Source organism: Mustela putorius, unplaced genomic scaffold (genome assembly GCF_011764305.1).
Source record: "Mustela putorius furo isolate JIRA1106 unplaced genomic scaffold, ASM1176430v1.1 tig00000081_pilon_pilon_pilon, whole genome shotgun sequence".
Taxonomy (NCBI): Eukaryota; Metazoa; Chordata; class Mammalia; order Carnivora; family Mustelidae; genus Mustela; species Mustela putorius.
In genome coordinates, this window is record NW_025421272.1 from 2,083,583 (window position 1) to 2,106,639 (window position 23,057).

General features: G+C 43.7%; 1 long non-coding RNA gene across 3 annotated transcripts in view; it reads right to left on the reverse strand.

The window, feature by feature from the left end:
* Positions 1 to 4,680: 4,680 nt before the first annotated feature.
* The window catches only part of LOC101675561, a 63,079-nt gene continuing 44,702 nt past the window's right edge, over positions 4,681 to 23,057 (reverse strand). For 2 of the 3 annotated variants that reach the window (XR_001181897.2, XR_001181895.2), the window contains one exon: positions 15,476 to 16,021. This is a non-coding gene — a long non-coding RNA (uncharacterized LOC101675561). Of the gene's footprint in view, positions 5,230 to 13,872; positions 14,020 to 15,475; positions 16,022 to 23,057 lie in introns of those variants that run through there. The other variant, XR_001181896.2, reaches the window with a different exon arrangement.

Consider the following 23,057-nt stretch of genomic DNA (forward strand, 5'->3'; position numbering starts at 1 on the left):
AGAAGTGATCTGTTCTGCCCAAGAATTACTCAAAGGTGAGAGGGATGCTGAGCCTCAGAGGTTGACTTTCTCATTGGCCTGACCCTCCAGTCAATGGGGCATCACATATGACTGCACACAGGTCACATAATGGCTTGACTCAGGGAGCTTCTGGAGGTTTGATGCTCTCAGAAGGGCTCCCAGGGTTGTTTTGGGGCTAAAGAGTGTGGGAGGGGGTCATAGCGGAAGCAGGGAGCAGCTCATCATATGACCCTGTATAATGACAGCAAGCAGGACTATTGGTAGGATCCCAGGTCATGGCTCAATGGGAGAGCAAATGTCAGTTGGGATGAGGCTTGTCTGTGGTAATAAGGGATTGGTGTTATGGCCATTCTTCAGGTACAGTAGTTCAAACAGTGACTACATAGATGCATGTGAGGGTGGACATGGGAGTGGAGATAGAAGTGTAACCACTGACTGAAAGAAGGACAAGCAAACCAACACTGTCTTTGGTGGGATGAATGGTTCATGACTCACTGTCAAACTCAAGAGATCCTTCCTCTGAAATGTGTCACTCACTGGACTTGCTTCCTGCTCAACATAACATCCTCTTAGGACTTCCCAGTGCATCATGTCCATCATCTTTTTCCTTCCAGGCTCTCCAGGTTGCTGCATCTGCTTCCAAGCCTTGGGGATGCATGCATATCTCTCCTCCCAACTAGGAAGTGGAGGCTCAGGCCTGTGTGTGGCAGTGTTCTACATAAACAACAGCCTAAAAAACCAATTATCACCTGTCAAACTTCCCAGTTAGTGTTTGTCTTGTTGGAAAGCCTTGTACTTGAAGGAAAGTTCTTTACAGTGCAACTCTGACCCCCTGGAGTCAGTGGCACTCCACAGATGAAGAGCACCATTCCTCACTTAAAACACGAGGCACAGTTTATGGCCTCCGGTCACATGTGACTTTGACCAACTAACTAGCATTTGGGGCTTCCCACTACCATAACAGAGTTTATGATTGCCTAGAACTCACAGAACTCAGTTAAGTGCCATACTGAGGACTCCCATCTTATTGTAAAGGATAAAATCAGATCCAGACATATGAAGAGAGGTAAAGACAAGGTATGGGAGAGTCCCAACACAAAGCTTCCATTGTCATTGGGAGACATCATCATCCCAGCGCATATATGTCTGGCTGGCTACTCACCAGGGAGCTCAACGGAGATTGAAGTCCAGGGTTTTACTGGAGTGTAATTATCACTGGCCACATGGCTGAGCTTGGTCCCCAGTTCCCACACCTTCCCTCCATTTTTTTTTAATTTTATTTTTTTGGTGTTCCAAGATCCATTGTTCAATTTTGGGAGTTTATAGTTTTCCAGGAATGCATCCATTTCTCCTAGGTTGCTTAACTTATTGGCAATAACTCTTGATAATAATTTCTGATGATCGTTTCTATTTCCTTGGTGTTAGTCATGATTTCTACCCTTTCATTTATAATTTTATTAATTTGGATCCCTTCTCTTTTCTTTTGGATTAGCTTGGCCATTGGTTTATCGATCTTATTGATTCTTTCAAAGAACTAGCTTCTAGTTCTGATGATGTGTTCTTCTGTATCTCTAGTTTCTATCTCAGTTATCTCTGCTCTAATCTTGATTATTTCCCTTCTTGTGTTTGGGGTTGGCTTAATTTTTTGTTAGTTTGTTGTTGATTTTCAAGTTCTTTAAACTGTAAAGAGAGCTTGTTTATTCTGGATTTTTCAAATTTTTAAAATGAGGTTTGAATGGCTAGGTATTTCCCTCTTAGGACTGCCTTTGCTGTATCCAATAGGGGTTGGACCAATGTGTTTTTATTCTCACTGGTTTCCATGAATTGTTCCATTCCCCATACTGGGAGACTTTTCATCCAGAATTTGTTCAACTATTTTTTCTAGTCTTCTCTCTTTCTCCCCCCACCCAGGGATCCCAATAATTCTGATGTTGGAATGTTTCATGGTGTCATTTATTTCCCTAATTCTGTTTTCATGGCTTCAAAGCTGTTTGTTCCATGTCTTCTCCTGATCCTTTTTCTCTATTAGTTTGTCCTCTAGATCACTAATTCTATCTTCTGCTTCAGTTACCCTAGCTGTTAGTGTATTTACATTAGATTGGATCTCATTGATAGCATTTTTAACTTCTGCTAGGTCAGCTCTCACTTCTGCTCTTAGAGATTCTATTTTGTCACAAATGGTTTTCTCCAACCTAGCCATTGCCTGGATAATTGTTACCCTTAATTCCCTTTCCTACGTACTGTTTGTGTCCATATCTATTAGTCCTGATGGAGAGGGCTCAGTCTCTGAATTTTTCCTGTTAGGTGTTCCTCCTCCTAGTGATTTCGGTGAGAGGTGGTTGAGGGAACGTATAGCTGAATCTATTAACTTTGATCCAGGTAAGGTGTGCCCTGGAATGTTTTGGAACTATCAGAAGTCACCATCAAAAAGAAGGAAAAAAGAAAAAAAGAGAGAGAGAGAGAGAACTCAGGCAGAATGAGGCCCCCAAATTAAGATTTATTAGGTTTATAAACAAAAATGGACAAACAAAAATATTGACAAATGGCAAGGAAAAAAAAAAAAAAGGAACCCAGCCAAAACAAACCCCAGGAATAAAATTTATATAATACCAAAACAGAAACAAATACACAGAAACACTGACAGAAGAGAAAATTGGTGGGTTGCTATGAATCCTTGACATGGGCAAAGAGGGTTATTTGGGTTCTTACTGGGTGTATCTTGGTATCTTTGTTAAAGGACTCAACTTTCCAGAGATAAAGGAAGATTAAAGCCGGTTTATATATAGGGGTAGTATTGAATAGGGAAAAAGGATTACATTGAAGCTCATATCTATATGTATATTTTTAAGAAAGGAAAGAAAAAGTAAAATATAGGTATATGTATGAAAAAAGTTCAAGTTAAAAGGTTATTATGAAATATGTTGTATTAAACATCTAGTTGTAATGGTAAATCGGTTAAAAAATTAAAGGAGCAAGAATTGTGAGAATGAATTAAAAAAAAAAGTATCTATGAAATATATGGTTTTAGGACAATACCAGGAGCTTAATATATTGTTTTCCCTGGTGTTGGGGTTTACATTTCTTTGAGGACCCTGTGGTGGTTGTCCTCTGGATCTTTTGCTTGTCTTCTGGGGGAGGGACCTGCCAGGTTATTTTTCATTCAGTCTTGCTTATGTTGTGTCATCCTGCACCCTAAAAAGGAACTGGGTTTTGTGGAAACCGGTTTTTCAGGCTTCTGTTCTCTGGACGTTTTTGTCCTTCAGGGGTGTAGTGGAAAGCAAACTACACCCAGACCTCCACCTCAGAAAGATTCTTCACTTGGCTCCCCTCTGCAATCCAGAACACACAGACTCCCCTTCTGCAAACTCTGCTAAGCATCACAACCTCCCACAGGGGGTATGCACCCAGCCACCCTCTTAGTGGTCCCCTGAGGTGCCCGCTTGTCTCTGCACCCCCGTGCCACTACAACAGTGAGCAGTGTTGGTCCAGGGAGCCTACTTCCCATGGCTGCCTTTGCCAGGACTGCTCTTTGGGGTTCAGGCCCACACAGGGTGCACTCAGAGCTCATGGCCATGCGGGTCGCAGAAGGCTGCCACCGCTGAGGGATCACAACCACAGACTGCCCCAGGTTCTCTCATGCAGGGGTTGAGAGCATTCAGACCCTCAACCAGTCGCAGAATGCTGGGGTCCTAAAGAGCACCAACTGGCACCCACACCAAGCTTTCAAGTGTGGGCGCTATTGCTTTCACACCTCATGGTCATACAGGGTGCACAGAGTGCAGAAGGCTGAGGACCTAGATAGCACTGGCTGGCACCCACACCAGACTTTGTCAAGTGCAGGCAGGAGTGTGCCCACCTGAGAGGTCCCACCACTCTACTTCTAAGAGATCAGAAGATCTGGCTGAAATCATTAGCTCAAGGGCTCAGCCCTCTCACCATATGGTTGGTTTCTCCAGCAGGGCAAGTCTCCTCCTGGAACTCTGCAGGGAGTGCCATCCGTGCCATTATTGACATAAATGCAGGTAGGTCCCAGCAGGCCCCCCACAGACAGCTAAATCAGTTGCTCAGGAACTTCCAAGGATTTAGAGTTCTATCTCAGGAAACTGGGGCAAAGACCGGACCAACTCTTTATGATACCACAGTCTTATTTGGACACATTTTTCCAAGTTTATCTCAGTATGAGGCCACGTCTGATGATTTGAACAATTTCAGTTTAGATTTCAGAACAAACCAGTTACAGTAGGAAATGTGCGGGGGGAGAAGAATAGGTATTTTATCCTGACATTTCCTTCATATTTGTCTTCACTGGGAATTTAAGGGTGAATCAGTTTTGGAGAACTCAAATAGAAATAACAAGTAGTCCCCTCTCTGATTTAAAACATAATTCACAAAGTGAAAACCAGACAACATTTAGGAAAATTGATTCTTTATTGTACTAAAGTTTCTGTCTACACTGTAAATATTAGTTTGTTCATTAATGGTGTGCCTGGATTAGAGAGAGCTGTGTTGCTTAGGTAGCTGCAAGGATATAATGACTTAATAAATTTCATAGGGTAAAAAAATTTATTTATTCATTTGAGAGAGAGAGACACAGCAAGAGAGGAAATAAAAGCAGGGGAGTGGGAGAGGAAGAAGCGGTTTTCCATGGAGCAGAGAGCCCAACGTGGGGCTTAGCCCCAGGACCCTGGTATCATGACCAGAGTGAAAGGAAGACACCCAACAACTGAGCCATCTGGCCACCACTGGGAAGGGCTTCTTCTAGAAACGTCTCCAGACCGTGCTGGGAGGGTGGTGCCACATGGAGCTGATTTACCCACTAGCTAGTTTTGTTTCTCTTAGACATCAGTTAGCACTGGCCCACATTGGTCAGCACAAAGAGCCAAAATTTTGCTTGGCACATTAAATTTTTAAAATGTGCCCAAATGAGTACATTTTAAAATGTGAAATGTAAAATTTGGTGTGGGCATTTTGGCTAGTAACTCCACATGCTAACATCCAAAACTTCCATGTTCAATATTGTTTCTGAGGTCTTTTCCTGTTTTCATGGCTTCCGGTATTTCCATTACAGTTTCGTGGGTCTAAAAACTAATTGCTGACCGAGTTTTCTCAATTAAATATCATACTGTGTAGAAATTGGCCCTCGCCACCCAAATGAAGTTTTGGAGTCATCAGCTGCAGAATCTTCACCAGAAGGATCAGATCATATTTCTATGGTAGAAAAACAGAAGTGTTATGAGGAAGGGTTGGAGGGGAAGGAAGGGGCAGTCAGTATGTGTGTTTGGGCATTTTTATCTCATTTTCTGAGCAATGCCCACCAGGACTGTGCAGTGTAAGGACCAGGCTAGCCATTGACCATAATGTGTTCTCCTCTTTTTTATCCTTTGTGCCTAGTGAACTGGCTCACTCACTTCAGAACTTGCTGGCCAACCTGAACTCTTCCCACAACCACACCATGATGCTGTCTTGGGGTCATCCCTTTGATAAAACAGCACAGTGCTTTTTTTTTTTTTTTAATTTCTTTTCAGCTTAACAGTATTCATTGTTTTTGCACCATACCCAGTGCTCCATGCAATATGTGCCCTCTCTAATACCCACCACCTGGTTCCCCCAACCTCACCCCCCACCCCTTCAAAACCCTCAGGTTGTTTTTCAGAGTCCATAGTCTCTCATGTTTTATCTCCCCTTCCAATTTCCCTCACTCCCTTCTCCTCTCCATCTCCCCATGTCCTACATGTTATTTGTTATGCTCCACAAATAAGTGAAACCATATGATAATTGACTCTCTCTGCTTGACTTATTTCACTCAGCAGAATCTCTTCCAGTCCCGTCCATGTTGCTACAAAAGTTGGGTATTCGTCCTTTCTGATGGAGGCATAATACTCCATAGTGTATATGGACCACATCTTCCTTATCCATTCGTCCGTTGAAGGGCATCTTGGTTCTTTCACAGTTTGGCCATGGTCATGGCCATTGCTGCTATAAACACTGGGATACAGATGGTCCTTCTTTTCACGACATCTGTATCCTTGGGGTAAATACCCAGGAGTGCAATTGCAGGGTCATAGGGAAGCTCTATTTTTAATTTCTTGAGGAATCTCCACACTGTTCTCCAAAGTGGCTGCACCAATTTGCATTCCCACCAACAGTGTAAGAGGGTTCCCCTTTCTCCACATCTTCTCCAACACATGTTATTTCCTGTATTGCTACGAAGCTGTTTTTTTTTTTTGAAAGAATAAGATCGATAAAACATTGTCCACACTAATCCAAAAGTAAAGAGAGAAAGCCCAAATTAATAAAATTATGAATGGAAGAGATTATGCTGAGTGAAATAAGTCAGAGAGAGTTAATTATCATATGGTTTCACTTATTTGTGGAGCATAACAAATAGCATGGAGGACAAGGGGAGATGAAGAGGAGAAGGGAGTTGAGGGATATGGAAGGGGAGGTGAATCATTAGAGATTATGGACTCTGAAAAACAATCTGATGGTTTTGAAGGGGCGGGGGCTGGGAGGTTGGGGTACCAGGTGGTGGGTATTATAGAGGGCAAGGACTGCATGGAGCACTGGGTGTGGTGCAAAAAACAATGAATACTGTTACACTGAAAATAAATTAAAAAAATAAAATTATGAATGAAAAGGGAGAGATCACAACTAACACCAAAGAAGTAGAAACAATCATCAGAAATTATTACCAACAGTTATATGCCAATAAGCTACGCAACCTAGGTGAAATGGATGCATTCCTGGAAAACCATAAACTCCCAAAATGGAACCAGGAAGAAATTGACAACCGGAATAGACCAATATCTAGTAACGAGATTGAATCAGTGATCAAAAACCTCCCAAAAAACAAGAGGCCAGGACCTGACGGATTCCCTGGGGGAATTCTAGCAAACTTTCAAAGAAGAAATAACACCTATTCTCCTGAAACTGTTTCAAACAATTGAAGCAGATGGAAAACTTCCAGACTCTTTTTATGAAGCCCACATTACCCTGATCCCCAAACCAGGCAAAGACCCTACCAAAAAGGAGAATTTAAGACAAGTATCACTGATGAATATGGATGCTAAGATTCTCAGCAAGATCCCAACAGCACATTATCAAAACAGCACAAGCACAAGATCCAAACAGCAAACAGGATCCAACAGCACATTAAAAAGATTATCCACCATGACCAGGTGGGATTCATCCCTGGGTTACAAGGATGGTTCAACATTCACAAATCAATCAATGTGATAGAACAAATCAATAAGAGAAGAGAGAAGAACCACATGGTCCTCTCAATCAATGCAGAAAAAGTATTTGACAAAATCCAGCATCCGTTCCTGATTAAAACACTTCAAAGTATAGGGATAGAGGGAACATACATGAACTTCATAAAATCTATCTATGAAAGACCCACAGCACAGTGCTTTATTCCATAATGAGATGTCTGAGAACAGAAATAGTAAAACCAAGTAATTGCCTTGGAGAGTAATCAGATTAGTCTCTGTACACATAAAGTCCTCAACCTTTACTTCTGGCTCAGACCCCAGAGGATCGGTAAAATGCTTCTGATGCTTTACAGAGTTCCAATGAAATTGCCAGCTCTGGCTTCAGGAAAGATAATAGGTGACATGGGAACCTGGGATGGATAGAAGGGGCCCTGGGGTCTTCCCAGGAGGGTCCATATCTGGAGGCTGAGGCCCCACAGGGAGGCTGTGCAGACAACTGTTCAGCAATGCCCCTAGGACAGACCGGAGCTTGGTTGGGAGCCGAGGACAACACTAGTTAGCATCTTTGCACGTTTCCTCTGTTTCAGACACAGGCTAAGTATTCCCTGGGCCTTCCTTTCCTCCACCTCTTGGCCTAGGTCTACATGTTCTGGCTTTGCTCCAGCCCCAACTGGTCTTCCTTCCCTCCTCTCTGCAGGCTCCTGGACATGCTGCTCAGCATCTCTCCCCTCTACCTCTTGCAATCTCTTCTTAGGAAGTCATGTGCATCCCTGTATTTTCAAAGGAATCTTTTCCCTGAAAAGAGATGTTGGTCTCCAGCATCCTTATCTCGACCTCTGGAGTCAGTCACCAAGCATCACCCCTCCACATCTCTGTCTGGTGTTCTCACACACGCTTCTGTATGAATTCTTCGGTGATTTCAACTCCATTTATCTATGCTGGTACTCACCACGTTAGTGTAGGCATTCAAATCTCCATTCTGACCACATGGCACCCTTGGTGATCCCTACGTTGCTCAAGATGAAAGTCAAAGAATAGTCCATGGCTCCTTTCTCCCTCACCTGTCTGGTGTTTGTCCTAGGACAAGCTGGACCCTGCTCCCCTCTCCAGCTCGGCAGCCCCCATTCTCTCTAGGACAGCCTCTAACTGGTCCTCCTGCTTCCACTCTTCTTCTCTTCCAAAGCATTCTTACACAAGCAGAAACACTGATTTTCTTAAAATATGAAGGTTGTAACCTCCTTGGATACATCCCACATGATGCTTAGAATAAAACCCACTCAGTCTTGGTGACTGAGTAGTGTCAGCTGCCTAGCCTGCCACCCTCCCTTTATTATTACTATATTATCTCCCCTGTGATCTCACACTCTTCCCCAGACCTCCCTCATTGAGGAATAAGGCAGGCCATAGGGAGGTAGGGTCTTGGGAAGGTCCATGTCATGTGACCCAGGGCTTGGCTTGTTTCCTCATGACATTGTTATGATAAACAGGTCCCTGTTCCAGGACAGCTAGGGATGGAGCTCTCTCAGGGGTCCCACTGCTGAAACCTGGGTCTCCCTGGCAGAAGTGCACATGGCTCATGGGCACTGCACACTTCTACAGGTGGATGCATCCCACAGCTCTTCCCACATTCACGCCGACCCCTCTGCTCTTCCTATAATTAGTGACTTCGCTCATTGTGTCTTTCCTAATTATCGTTTATACTTCCCCTTCATTTTTTTCATTATAGTTCATATGAGAGATCCTCCTTCTGATCTTCACATGCCCACACCACCGCAGGCCCTGTCTGACACTCATGTTCCAGCAGAGGAAGCTGACTTGTGGAGTAAGCCACTGGCTGAGGTCACAGAGCTGATCGGAAGTGATGGCAGGTTCTCCCTGGGGCCATCTGTGTTGACAGCCCAGGCTTTTAATAAGCATCTGGCATTTACAGAGAAGTTTCATGAGGCAGGTTCTCCTCTTGGCACTTCCGAAGTAGCTCTAAGGTAAATACTGACCCATGTTGGAGCACTTATGTTGCCATCTGTGTGGAGAAGAAAGGGACCCACTCTGTGGACCTGCCACTTGCCTCCAGATTTATCTCCAGCTGCTCACTACTTTGCCTGTTATGCTTTAGCAACAAGGCATGGCTCTTGGATCCCTACACACAACAAATATCCAGTGCTGTGGGAATTCTGTCCTCATCCCTGCCCTCTGTCTTTAAGTCAACTACTTGTAACATCTCTTCCAAGCAGCGTCCTCTGTCTCCCCTTCCAGGTGACATTGTTCCCAGGTCTCGCCCTATGGTGGGGTGCTGTTCCAGATCTTCTCTAAGGGGGCACTTTCTCCAGGTCTCCCCTTCTGGGGGAACTTCTGTACCAGGTCTCCTGTTCCGGGTGGAAACTGACCCAAGTCTCTTGCTCTGGGAGGGGGTGCCCTGTCTCAGTTCTCCTGCTGTGGTGGAGGGGGCACTATCCCAGGTCTCCTGCTTTGGCAGAGGGGCATTGTCCCAGGCCTCCCCCTCTGGGAGGGTGCTGTCCCAGATCTCTTCTGGGGGGGGAAACTATCTCTAGGTCTCATGCTCCGGGTGGGGGGGGGTGCAAACTCCAGGTTTCCCCTTCTGGGTGGGGAGCTACTGTCCCAGGTCTCCTGCTCTTGAGGGGACACTGTACCAGGTCTCCTTCTCTAGGGATGGTGCTGACGCAGTGCTCCTGCTCTGTGGGTGGGGGCACTGCCCCATGTCTTTTGTTCTGGTCAGGGATGGGGGCACTATCCCAGGTCTCCTGCTCTAGGATGGTGCTGTTCCAGGTACCCTTTTTCTGGTGGGGGTGTGTGTGCCAACTCCAGGTCTCCTGCTCCAGCAGTGCTGAATTACCCAGTAGGCAAACCAGGCACTTAGGGCACAGAAGAGGCAGGACACCAACACATGAAAATATCTAGAAGGAGACTCGTAAGAATATTTTTCCTCCTCCCAAGTTTGCAAAGATACTCTCCTGTGCCTCCTTTTGGAAGATATTTATTTTGCATTTCTTTGATTATCAGTCCTGCTGAATACATTTTTCCAAGTTCCTTGGCTTTTTGTATTTCTTCTCTTGATCCGTCACTTTCCTTTCCACTATTTTTGTATCAGAGCCTTAAGGAATTTTCTGTCATGTGTGACACATATTCTTTCTGTTTGTTTTTTACTCTTAAATTTTGTGTATATTTGTACATTTATCTTAAATGTACATTGTCTGATTTCCATCTGAATTTGATTGAAAAGAAACCAAGAAAAGAGCACTTGTCCCTTAGAGAACATGAGGCTTACCACGGCAGGAGGTGGGTCTTCTTCCTCAATGCTGACTACAGTTGTTCCTAAATTGTCCCTGAAACAAGTTGTTTCTTGTTTTAGTTTGCCAAGAAATCTAGGGCACAGAGCACCTGTCAGCACATTAGTGGTGTTGCTCAAGAATAACTCAGGGAGGAGTGCCTGAATGTCTCAGTGGGTTAATCCTCTGCCTTTGGCTCAGGTCATGATCTCAGGGTCCTGGGATTGAGCCCCACTTGAGGCTCTCTGCTCAGCAGGGAGGCTGCTTCCCCCTTTTTCTCTGCCTGTTTGTGATCTCTGTCAAATAAATAAATAAAATCTAAAAAAGAATAACTCGGCAGGCATTGTTTAATATGGACACAATGCTAGAGTGTATGGAGCCAGTTGGTTACCAAGCATTGACTGAAGTGCCACTGTTGGGCCACCCACATTGTAAAGTGTGCAATGTGATAACTTTTTTTTTTTTGAGAAGGTTGATATCATGTAGTATCTGTTTGGCATATCTCCTGGGGAAACATTTCTACCTGTTTCTCTCTCTCTCTCCCTTGGTCTTTCTCGGTCTTATCTCTGTATGTCTCTTTTCAGGTAAAGGCTTTACAGTTATGATTCGTCATGCTGGGGGACCAGAAGGTCCTCTCTGTTCATTCGTGTGTGTGTGCGTGCGTTCGCGTGCCTGTGTGTCTGTGTGCATGTCTGTGTATGGAAAATACCAATGATACTAGAAAGCTACTTTGAAGGGTAGTATGGTTCTGTCTCTTCCTATCTCTTAACATACCAAAATTACCAGCATCTTTCCCATTTTTTTTAAAAGTAAGCTCAATGCTGAACATGGCGTTCAAACTCAAAACCCTGAGATCAGGAGTCACATGCTCTACTGACTGAGCCAGCCGAGCACACCACTGAATTCACATCTTAATGCTTGTCTTAGATGTACTCATCCAAAAATGACAATCCAGCCACTCTTTTGTCTTTGTTGGGAAGTTTAATTTGCATTCTTCAGATGGCCTTGTCAAAGCTATTTAAAAATCAGAGAACTATTTGTGGCCAAGGCTATAATCTATTCATAAAAAATCCACCTGCTTGGCCACAGCTGGACTCTGTTTCCCAGCAACCCTTGCAGTTAGGTGTGACCATGTGACTAGGTGCTGGCCAGTGGGATGTGACAGCTCATTTCCAGGCCAGAGCTTTGAAGAAGCAGGTATACTCCCTTCAGACTCTGCATTTCCCCTCTGTTCCCTGGAGGAAGATGACCATGTAGCCCTGGAGAACTGTGAGGACACAAGACTTAAACACCCCTGAAACTCTGGAGGAGGACAGATGCCCAATCACCAGAAATCCCACTTAGAACTCCTCAGGGAGCAAGGAATACACCCCATGATGTCAGATAATGGAAAAAGTGTGGACTATTTCTTACTGCAGTTCAGTCCACTCTAATACAGCAATGCAACCAAAAAAAAAAAAAGGGTAAAAATATGGCCAGTTGGTGGTGAAAGGGTTGCAAAAGTGTTAGACCAAAATTACTCATTTTTGACTAATTTATTTTTTTCAACCACTCCATCTTTAGAATAGTACTTCCCAAACTGGGGAGATGACTGCACGCCTTTGGGGAAATTTCAAAAAATATAAAATCTTGGTCTCTACTGCCAGAGATGCTAAATCAGTAACCCTGGAGAGGAGCCCAGAAGTCTATAAATCTTTTGAATTCTGCAGGAAATGTGCACTCCCTCAGGCCTCCAGGGATTTTGAGAAATTAAGTTAGCATATCTATTTAAGTTTTAAATGCATGTCAATCAATTTAATTTCTTGGAATATGCCCCTGAAATAAAAGCACTGGTCAGAATGATATGTGCATATAAAGATGCTGACTGAAGCATTATTTGAAATACTTTTTAAAGAGAGAAAGATCCTAGATGTCTATCATCAGGGGAAGATTTAAATAAGTTAAGGGCTACTCATCTGTGAGGTGCTAAGGTGCTAGGATTTAGTATTTCACATAGAGATCTAAAAGACGTCTTTGATATGAAATGAAATTGTTGCTTAAAATACAAATATAATGTCACTTCATTTTAAAGAATAAGAATTACAGATACGTCTACACAGATGTTTCTATGGATGTATAAGCACAGGAAATATATGGCAGGGTCTCTACATAACTGACACTATTCATTAACTCGGGATCAGAACAATTGGACTGTGGTGGAAAGAAAATATATAAACAATTTTTGTCCTTTACACCTGTATTCTTCATTGTTTGAGTTGTCACAGCAAGTAAACATTCCTCTTATCATTTAGAAAAACAGCTAGTTTTGGCATAAATAAATAAATGAATGAATTTTTTTAAAAATAAGAAAGAAAGAAATGTGAAACAACCCTTCTGCTTGTCCAGGTTTTGGAGCCAGCTTTTTCCTAGAGTCCTCCAGCATTGCCAAATTGTTACACAGAATAGCACCTTTCCCCAGCATGGGAAAGCCAGGCTGACCCAGATGCTCACTGCTGGCCCTCCCCAGGGCCTGGGTGGGAAAACACCCAGTGGAGTGAGCCACTGTGTTCATCCCACCTGGAGGTATCAGCTATCTCTTCTAAAGGCCCACTCCAGATGGTGGTTAACCTAGCATCTATCAAAATGGATTCTGTCTTCCACACCAGCCATGGAGGCACTTTTGCAACACAGGCCTCTATGGACCCATGCTTTGAGGGACTGTTCCACCCCCACCTGCCATTAGTTTCTTGAGAACAGCAGGAGTATCTGCCTAGCCAAAGTTGAGGAAGTTCTTCAGGATACAGAAATGTTGACTCATCTTATTTCCCAAACACTTTGACCATGACAGTTTTTCAAATGTAAACACCTTCCTTGTGGGGATATTTACTTTCTAATAAAGTCTTAGAATCTGACTCTGGGTGGAATATCTAATGGGAGGATTCTCAGCCCCTGAGGCAGAGATGGAAGAGTTCAAGTTGGTGGGCTTTCCTCTGCCCACTTCCTGCCTCTGACTTAGCTACCATTGTCATTCTAAGTAGTTCAACTGCACTGTAAGTCCCTTCCTATTGAGGACTCACAGCACCTCCTGCAGCACTGAACATACAGCTGGTGCTTTATAATAATGGATTCATTCTTACTCCTTCTAGAGAAGCATGAATACTTTCCATCCTCCTTTATCCTCACCCATATGGGCAGAAGTGGACTGTGGGCCTTAGAATTCTCAAGAAGGAAGGGGCCTTCAGGTTGGGTATGCAGAACCCAAAGGTGTCCTAACAGCTTTGAGCCCCACAAGCAAATGGGTCTCCTGCTCAGATGACTAGATGGCCCCCCTACTGGCTCTGCCCTACTGTAGGCCAAGTCAGGCCAAGCCTTACTTTGCTGTCCTGAAGGTGCTGCTCCCAGATGATGACCTTCAGCCCATGCCCAGCATCACAGGGCAAATCTGGACACATGATTATTTGATTGACCGGAGGTGACAGGTGGGTCCTCATGGTGGACTGGTGTCTGCAGGTAGGCAAGCCCTGGCAAGGGAGGGAGGGAGAGTGCCATCATCCATCATCCAATCCATCTTTTCTCGTGTCATGGATCACAAAGCTCTGCCTGGCCTGCAATCCTCATGAACCCTCATGACCTAGGAAGTCCCATCATCTCTCTCTTCCAGAAAAGGAAGGGGTGCCAAGGAGCAAAATCCCTTGCTGGCTTGTCTACAAGTTGTGTCTTCTATGAGGGATGTCTGATCATCTTCCTCAGCCTGGGCAAGGGTGACATTACCTCTTCTGCTGGAAGTCAAGGCATTTAATCCACTGGCAGGAGGTAGGGAAGGGGTGGCAGGAAGGAGGTAGTAAGTGACCTCACAAGCTCACAGGGCCTCTGGGTGCTTCCAATCCATCCCAAGAGAGAAGGAGAATAACAGAGGTGAACAATTCTTGTTCAAAATGCAGCCCTGGGAGGTGCACATAGTTTGCTTTCAAAGATGGCCCAGCACTCTTAAAGGCCACCAAACTGATGTCCTTCACCTGCTCCGCCCTGGGCACCTGGAGGGCACAGTCCCTGGTAAACAGGAGGAACTCCGCAAATGCCACCCTGTGTTTACCCTTTGCACCCTCCCTCTGGCTTCTCCTTATCAACTCCCAGTGAAGGCTCTGGGCCTTCTGGAGCCTGAGGACTGGCCCCTACCAGCAATGAGGAGAAGGAGGCAGAAGAGAAGAAGGAGGGCAAGGAGGGAGAGGAGAGAAAGGGAGAGGAGGAAACGGCTAACACTTCTACAAGCACATACTACCTGCCGGGAACTGCCCAGAGCTCACATACTTAACTCACTAAATTCTCATGACAACCATATGAAACAAGTACTCCTACCTTCTCCATCTTGTACATAGGGAAACCCAGACACAGACTGCTTCTGTCTCTTGGATGGGCCTCACTCTTTGGACGTGCAGAGTTGGGATATGAACCCACACTGCATAGCGGCAGAACCTGGGCTCTCAACCCCCATCGTGGATGAGCCACTGACTGTGATAACACTGTTCAAGATGCATCTTGACCCCCAACCCTTCCTCCAGGAATCTCTTCGATTTGGGTCCCATAAATACTTGCTCAGGGCCTGTTCCATGCCAGAACTTCATTAGGCACTGGGGATGGATGAAAATACAACAGGAAAAAACCTTGATCTTGGAAGCTCATGCTCTCTCTGCCCCTCCAGGGGCTTGGGCACATGGCTGGCACTGTTGTTCTCCAGGCCCACGAAGGTCATAGTAACACTTTTCTAGAATCCCTGACAATACACTGGTTTTCTCTCCCCCATTTAGGCTGGGAGGCTGGGAAAATAAAATGTGCTAAGAATGAACACAGCAGAGTGAAAAACAAACAAACAAACAAACAAACAAACAAACCAGCTTTGTGGTCAGGCAGACCTAGGCCTAAGACCTAGCTCTGTCCTGTATTCTGCAACCTTAGGCAAGTCACCTTGCCTCCTTATGCCTTAGTTTCCTCATGTGTTACATGGAAATAATTAGAATACCTGGATTTAAGTTTTAAATGTTACTTCTCTTTATTCTCTGCTTCTGCCCACAGGCGAGTGGAACCAACTTTTACTGAACACCTATGACAGGTGATGCCAGCTGCTAGGGGCTTTATATATGCCTCTCATTTAATTATGAAAACAAACCCTCTAAGGTGGGTACTGGGGTGCAATGGTGACTAAACAAATCCCTGCCACTGAGAAGCCCCATCGTTGGCAGCCCTCTCTTAGAGCCCAGAGACAAAATTTATGCCCAGTCTCTACTTGAGGAAGTTCAGGCTCTGAAAAGTCTGCATAGTTTCACTAATCTAGACATATCTGGGAACTAGGGAGCTGGAGTTCAGGTGCCAGAGCCAGCCTTCTTCCCTTGATGTTGTTGCCATAAAACAGGCTTTTGAGAAATGTGCCCACGGACCACAATGCAAGTGAGGGCCAATACGCACATCCATAGAAGGCTCTGGAAAGGATCTGGTACTTCATGTTGTCACGTGAGTTTCAGCAGAGCCCTGCAGGTGGAGGAGAAGAGAGCACACAGAAAAGACCACACTGAGCCCATGTTTCCTGGAGGAGCAAAGCTCATTAGCTGTAAGGGGCAGATTAAAACCAACCAGACAAGGGGACTCTGGGTGGACTGTGCTTTCTCCCCATACTGCCACTTCTCCTGCTAGCTTTGGGGTCACTCTTTCTCCAGCACTCTGTGGTTTGGATGGGGTTGATTTGACCTAGTATGGGACTCATTCTGGAGTCACAGGCATTGGGGAAGAGGTGGTCATGTGATCAACCTGAGCCAAGGACAATGAGATTTTGTTGGAACTACAGAGAAATACACACTATTTTCTCCTTTTGATTTCCTAGACTAGAGGAATGTTGGGCAGTGGCTGCTGGGATCCATTTCTGCCACTGCATAGGAAGGGCCTGTCCGAGAATGAAAGCATCACATGAGCGTCTGGAACAAACCATGCCTGAAGTCACCACACCTCTAGACTCCTCAGTTATGTCAAGATTTTATTTTGTATTTGGCCCAGTCTGAAGTGGGTTTCTGTCACTTGCACAAAGAGTTCTGATGTCTGAAGTGACCCACCTAAACCTAACTGAACCAGACCAGCTCTCCGAGTCTGGCTGTTTGGAAAAGTAGCTGATGCATCGGAGCATCCCCTTGCATGGGAATTTGGTGAAAGAGGAGCTGTTTTGACTGAAAGAAGAGAGAGGAGTAAGACCCTGTCACTGTTGGGGAAATCAAGGACTTCTGATGGGAGTTTTGTTCATCCTCACAGAGAACAGAGTGGAGGAATATCTGCATTTTTCCCCCCTCAGGACACCCTGTGGACACTCAGGAAAACTCAAAAACACAAGAAGGAGGCATGGCTAATGTGCTCCAGTTACACACATGGAGCCATTAATCATGAAAATCACCCTCATTGTGCCCTCAGGTTGATGTGGCCCAGGCTTGCTCAGTTTACTTAAGAATAGCATCACACAGGGGAGGAGGAGTCAAGATGGCAGAGAAGTAGCAGGCTGAGACTACTTCAGCTAGCCGGAGATCAGCTAGATAGCTTATCTAAAGATTGCAAACACCTGAAAATCCATTGGCAGATCGAAGAGAAGAAGAACAGCAATTCTGGAAACAGAAAAACAACCACTTTCTCAAAGGTAGGACTGGCGGAGAAGTGAATCCAAAGCGACGGGAAGATAGACCCCGGGGGGAGGGGCCGGCTCCCGGCAAGCGGCAGAGCAACGGAGCACAAAATCAGGACTTTTAAAAGTCTGTTCCGCTGAGGGACATCGCTCCAGAGGCTAAACCGGGGCGAAGCCCACGAGGGGTCAGCGTGGCCTCAGGTCCCGCAGGGTCACAGAAGGATCGGGGGTGTCTGAGTGTCGCAGAGCTTGCGGGTATTGGAACGGGAAAGCTGGCTACAGAGACAGAGCCGACAGTAAGCTCGCAGCTCTGGGTGACCTTGAACCGGTCGCAGGCTCAGTGAGCTCGGAGCCCGGCCAGAGGTCAGGCAGACGGGAGTAACTGGGCGCTGTTCTCTGAGGGCGCACTGAGGAGTGGGGCCCTGGGCTCTCGGCTCCTCTGGGCGGGAGACCAGGAGGACGCCATTTGTAATCCCGTCCTCCAGAACTCTACGGAAAGCGCTCAGGGAACAAAAGCTCCTGAAAGCAAACCCGAGCGGATTACTCACCCTGGCCCCTGTTAAGGGCGGTGTTATTCCGCCTGGGGCAAAGACACATGAGAATCACTACAACAGGCCCCTCCCCCAGAAGATAAAAAGAAATCCAGCCAAGACCAAGTTCACATACCAAGGAGTGTGGTTTCAATACCAAGGAGAGCAGCAGAATTCTAGAGGAGGAGAAAGGCAAGCACGGAACTCATGCCTTTTTCCCTGTGATTTTTTTTAGTCTTGCAGTTAATTTAACTTTTTTCTTTTTCTATTTTTTTTTTCTCGCCTTCGGGTAAAATATTTTTTTTAAATGTTACCTTTTTCTTTTTTAACGATTTTTTACTAGTTTATCTAATATATATATATTTTCTTTTTTACGTTTTTCTTAGGTGTTTTCTTTTTTTTAAATTCTTTTCTTTTCTCTTTTTTTTTCTTTTTTTTTATTTCTTCCTTTTTGAACCTCTTTTTATCCCCTCTCTCCCCCTAACGATTTTGGATCTCTTGTAATTTGGTTAAAGCATATTTTCCTGGGGTTGTTACCACCCTTTTAGTATTTTACTTGCCCCTTCATATACTTTTATCTGGACAAAATGACAAGACGTAAAAATTCAACACACAAAAAAGAACAAGAGGCAGTACCGAAGGCTAGGGACCTAATCAATACAGACATTGGTAACATGTCAGATCTAGAGTTCAGAATGACAATTCTCAAGGTTCTATCCAGGCTCGAAAAGGCATGGAAGATATTAGAGAAACCTTCTCGAGAGATATAAAAGCCCTTTCTGGAGAAATAAAAGAACTAAAATCTAACCAAGGTGAAATCAAAAAAGCTATTAATGAGGTGCAATCAAAAATGGAGGCTCTAACTGCTAGGATAAATGAGGCAGAAGAAAGAATTAGTGATATAGAAGACCAAATGACAGAGAATAAAGAAGCTGAGCAAAAGAGGGACAAACAGCTACTGGACCACGAGGGGAGAATTCGAGAGATAAGTGACACCATAAGACGAAACAACATTAGAATAATTGGGATTCCAGAAGAAGAAGAAAGAGAGAGGGGAGCAGAAGGTATACTGGAGAGAATTATTGGGGAGAATTTCCCCAATATGGCAAAGGGAACGAGCATCAAAATTCAGGAGGTTCAGAGAACGCCCCTCAAAATCAATAAGCATAGGCCCACACCCCGTCACCTAATAGTAAAATTTACAAGTCTCAGTGACAAAGAGAAAATCCTGAAAGCAGCCCGGGAAAAGAAGTCTGTAATATACAATGGTAAAAATATTAGATTGGCAGCTGACGTATCCACAGAGACCTGGCAGGCCAGAAAGAGCTGGCATGATATTTTCAGAGCACTAAACGAGAAAAACATGCAGCCAAGAATACTATATCCAGCTAGGCTATCATTGAAAATAGAAGGAGAGATTAAAAGCTTCCAGGACAAACAACAACTGAAAGAATTTGCAAACACCAAACCAGCTCTACAGGAAATCTTGAAAGGGGTCCTCTAAGCAAAGAGAGAGCCTACAAGTGGTAGATCAGAAAGGAACAGAGACCATATACAGTAACAGTCACCTTACAGGCAATACAATGGCCCTAAATTCATATCTCTCAATAGTTACCCTGAATGTTAATGGGCTAAATGCCCCTGTCAAAAGACACAGGCTATCAGAATGGATAGAAATACAAAACCCATCTATATGTTGCCTCCAAGAAACTCATTTTAAGCCCGAAGACACCTCCAGATTTAAAGTGAGGGGGTGGAAAAGAATTTACCATGCTAATGGACATCAGAAGAAAGCAGGAGTGGCAATCCTTATATCAGATCAATTAGATTTTAAGCCAAAGACTATAATAAGAGATGAGGAAGAACACTATATCATACTCAAAGGGTCTGTCCAACAAGAAGATTTAACAATTTTAAATATCTATGCCCCCAACGTGGGAGCAGCCAACTATATAAACCAATTAATAACAAAATCAAAGAAACACATCAACAATAATACAATAATAGTAGGGGACTTTAACACTCCCCTCACTGAAATGGACAGATCATCCAAGCAAAAGATCAGCAAGGAAATAAAGGCCTTAAACGACACACTGGACCAGATGGACATCACAGATATATTCAGAACATTTCATCCCAAAGCAACAGAATACACATTCTTCTCTAGTGCATATGGAACATTCTCCAGAATAGATCACATCCTCGGTCCTAACTCAGGACTCAACCGGTATCAAAAGATTGGGATCATTCCCTGCATATTTTCAGACCACAATGCTCTAAAGCTAGAACTCAACCACAAAAGGAAGTTTGGAAAGATCCCAAATACATGGAGACTAAACAGCATCCTTCTAAAGAATGAATGGGTCAACCGGGAAATTAAAGAAGAATTGAAAAATCATGGAAACAAATGATAATGAAAATACAACGGTTCAAAATCTGTGGGACACAACAAAGGCAGTCCTGAGAGGAAAATATATAGTGGTACAAGCCTTTCTCAAGAAACAAGAAAGGTCTCAGGTACACAACCTAACCCTACACCTAAAGGAGCTGGAGAAAGAACAAGAAAGAAACCCTAAGCCCAGCAGGAGAAGAGAAATCATAAAGATCAGAGCAGAAATCAATGAAGTAGAAACCAAAAGACAATAGAGCAAATCAATGAAACTAGGAGCTGGTTCTTTGAAAGAATTAATAAAATTGATAAACCCCTGGCCTGACTTATCAAAAAGAAAAGAGAAAGGACCCAAATAAATAAAATCATGAATGTAAGAGGAGAGATCACACCTAACACCAAAGAAATACAAACTATTATAAGAACATACTATGAGCAACTCTATGCCAACAAAATTGACAATCTGGAAGAAATGGATGCATTCCTAGAAACATATAAACTACCACAACTGAACCAGGAAGAAGTAGAAAGCCTGAACAGACCCATAACCAGTAAGGAGATTGAAAGAGTCATTAAAAATCTCCAAACAAACAAAAGCCCAGGGCCAGACGGCTTCCCGGGGGAATTCTACCAAACATTTAAAGAAGAACTCATTCCTATTCTCCTGAAACTGTTCCAAAAAATAGAAATGGAAGGAAAACTTCCAAACTCATTTTATGAGGCCAGCATCACCTTGATCCCAAAACCAGACAAGAATCCCACCAAAAAAGAGAGCTATAGACCATATCCTTGATGAACACAGATGCGAAAATACTCAACAAAATACTAGCCAATAGGATTCAACAGTACATTAAAAAGATTATTCACCACGACCAAGTGGGATTTATTCCAGGGCTGCAAGGTTGGTTCAACATCCGCAAATCAGTCAATGTGATACAACACATCAATAAAAGAAAGAACAAGAACCATATGATACTCTCAATAGATGCTGAAAAAGCATTTGACAAAGTACAGCATGCCTTCCTGATCAAAACTCTTCAAAGTGTAGGGATAGAGGGCACATACCTAAATATCATCAAAGCCATCTATGAAAAACCCATGGCAAATATCATTCTCAATGGAGAAAAACTGAAAGCTTTTCCACTAAGGTCAGGAACACGGCAGGGATGTCTATTATCACCACTGCTATTCAACATAGTACTAGAGGTCCTAGCCTCAGCAATCAGACAACAAAAGGAAATTAAAGGCATCCAAATCGGCAAAGAAGAAGTCAAATTATCACTCTACGCAGATGATATGATACTATATGTGGAAAACCCAAAAGACTCCACTCCAAAACTGCTAGAACTTATACAGGAATTCAGTAAAGTGTCAGGATATAAAATCAATGCACAGAAATCAGTTGCATTTCTCTACACCAAGAGCAAGACAGAAGAAAGAGAAATTAAGGAGTCAATCCCATTTACAATTGCACCCAAAACCATAAGATACCTAGGAATAAACCTAACCAAAGAGACACAGAATCTATACTCAGAAAACTATAAAGTACTCATGAAAGAAATTGAGGAAGACACAAAGAAATGGAAAAATGTTCCATGCTCCTGGATTGGAAGAATAAATATTGTGAAAATGTCTATGCTACCTAAAGCAATCTACACATTTAATGCAATTCCTATCAAAGTACTATCCATCTTTTTCAAAGAAATGGAACAAATAATGCTAAAATTTATAGGAAACCAGAAAAGACCTCGAATAGCCAAAGGGATATTGAAAAAGAAAGCCAACGTTGGTGGCATCACAATTCCGGACTTCAAGCTCTATTACAAAGCTGTCATCATCAAGACAGCATGGTACTGGCACAAAAACAGACACATAGATCAATGGAACAGAATAGAGAGCCCAGAAATAGACCCTCAACTCTATGGCCAACTAATCTTTGACAAAGCAGGAAAGAATGTCCAATGGAAAAAAGACAGCCTCTTCAATAAATGGTGCTGGGAAAATTGGACAGCCACATGCAGAAAAATGAAATTGGACCATTTCCTTACACCACACACAAAAATAGACTCAACATGGATGAAGGACCTCAATGTGCGAAAGGAATCCATCAAAATCATTGAGGAGAACACAGGCAGCAACCTCTTCGACCTCAGCCGCAGCAACATATTCCTAGGAACAACGCCAAAGGCAAGGGAAGCAAGGGCAAAAATGAACTATTGGGATTTCATCAAGATCAAAAGCTTTTGCACAGCAAAGGAAACAGTTAACAAAATCAAAAGACAACTGACAGAATGGGAGAAGATATTTGCAAATGACATATCAGATAAAGGACTAGTGTCCAGAATCTATAAAGAACTTAGCAAATTCAACACCCAAAGAACAAATAATCCAATCAAGAAATGGGCAGAGGACATGAACAGACAATTCTGCAAAGAAGACATCCAGATGGCCAACAGACACATGAAAAAGTGCTCCATATCACTCGGCATCAGGGAAATACAAATCAAAACCACAATGAGATATCACCTCACACCAGTCAGAATGGCTAAAATCAACAAGTCAGGAAATGACAGATGCTGGCGAGGATGTGGAGAAAGGGGAACCCTCCTACACTGTTGGTGGGTATGCAAGGTGGTGCAGCCACTCTCGAAAACAGCATGGAGGTTCCTCAAAATGTTGAAAATAGAACTGCCCTATGACCCAGCACTTGCACTATTGGGTATTTACCCTAAAGATACAAACGTAGTGATCCAAAGGGGCACGTGCACCCGAATGTTTATAGCAGCAATGTCCACAATAGCCAAACTATGGAAAGAACCTAGATGTCCATCAACAGATGAATGGATCAAGAAGATGTGGTATATATACACAATGGAATACTATGCAGCCATCAAAAGAAATGAAATCTTGCCATTTGCGACAACATGGATGGAACTAGAGCGTATCATGCCTAGCGAAATAAGTCAAGCAGAGAAAGACAACTATCAT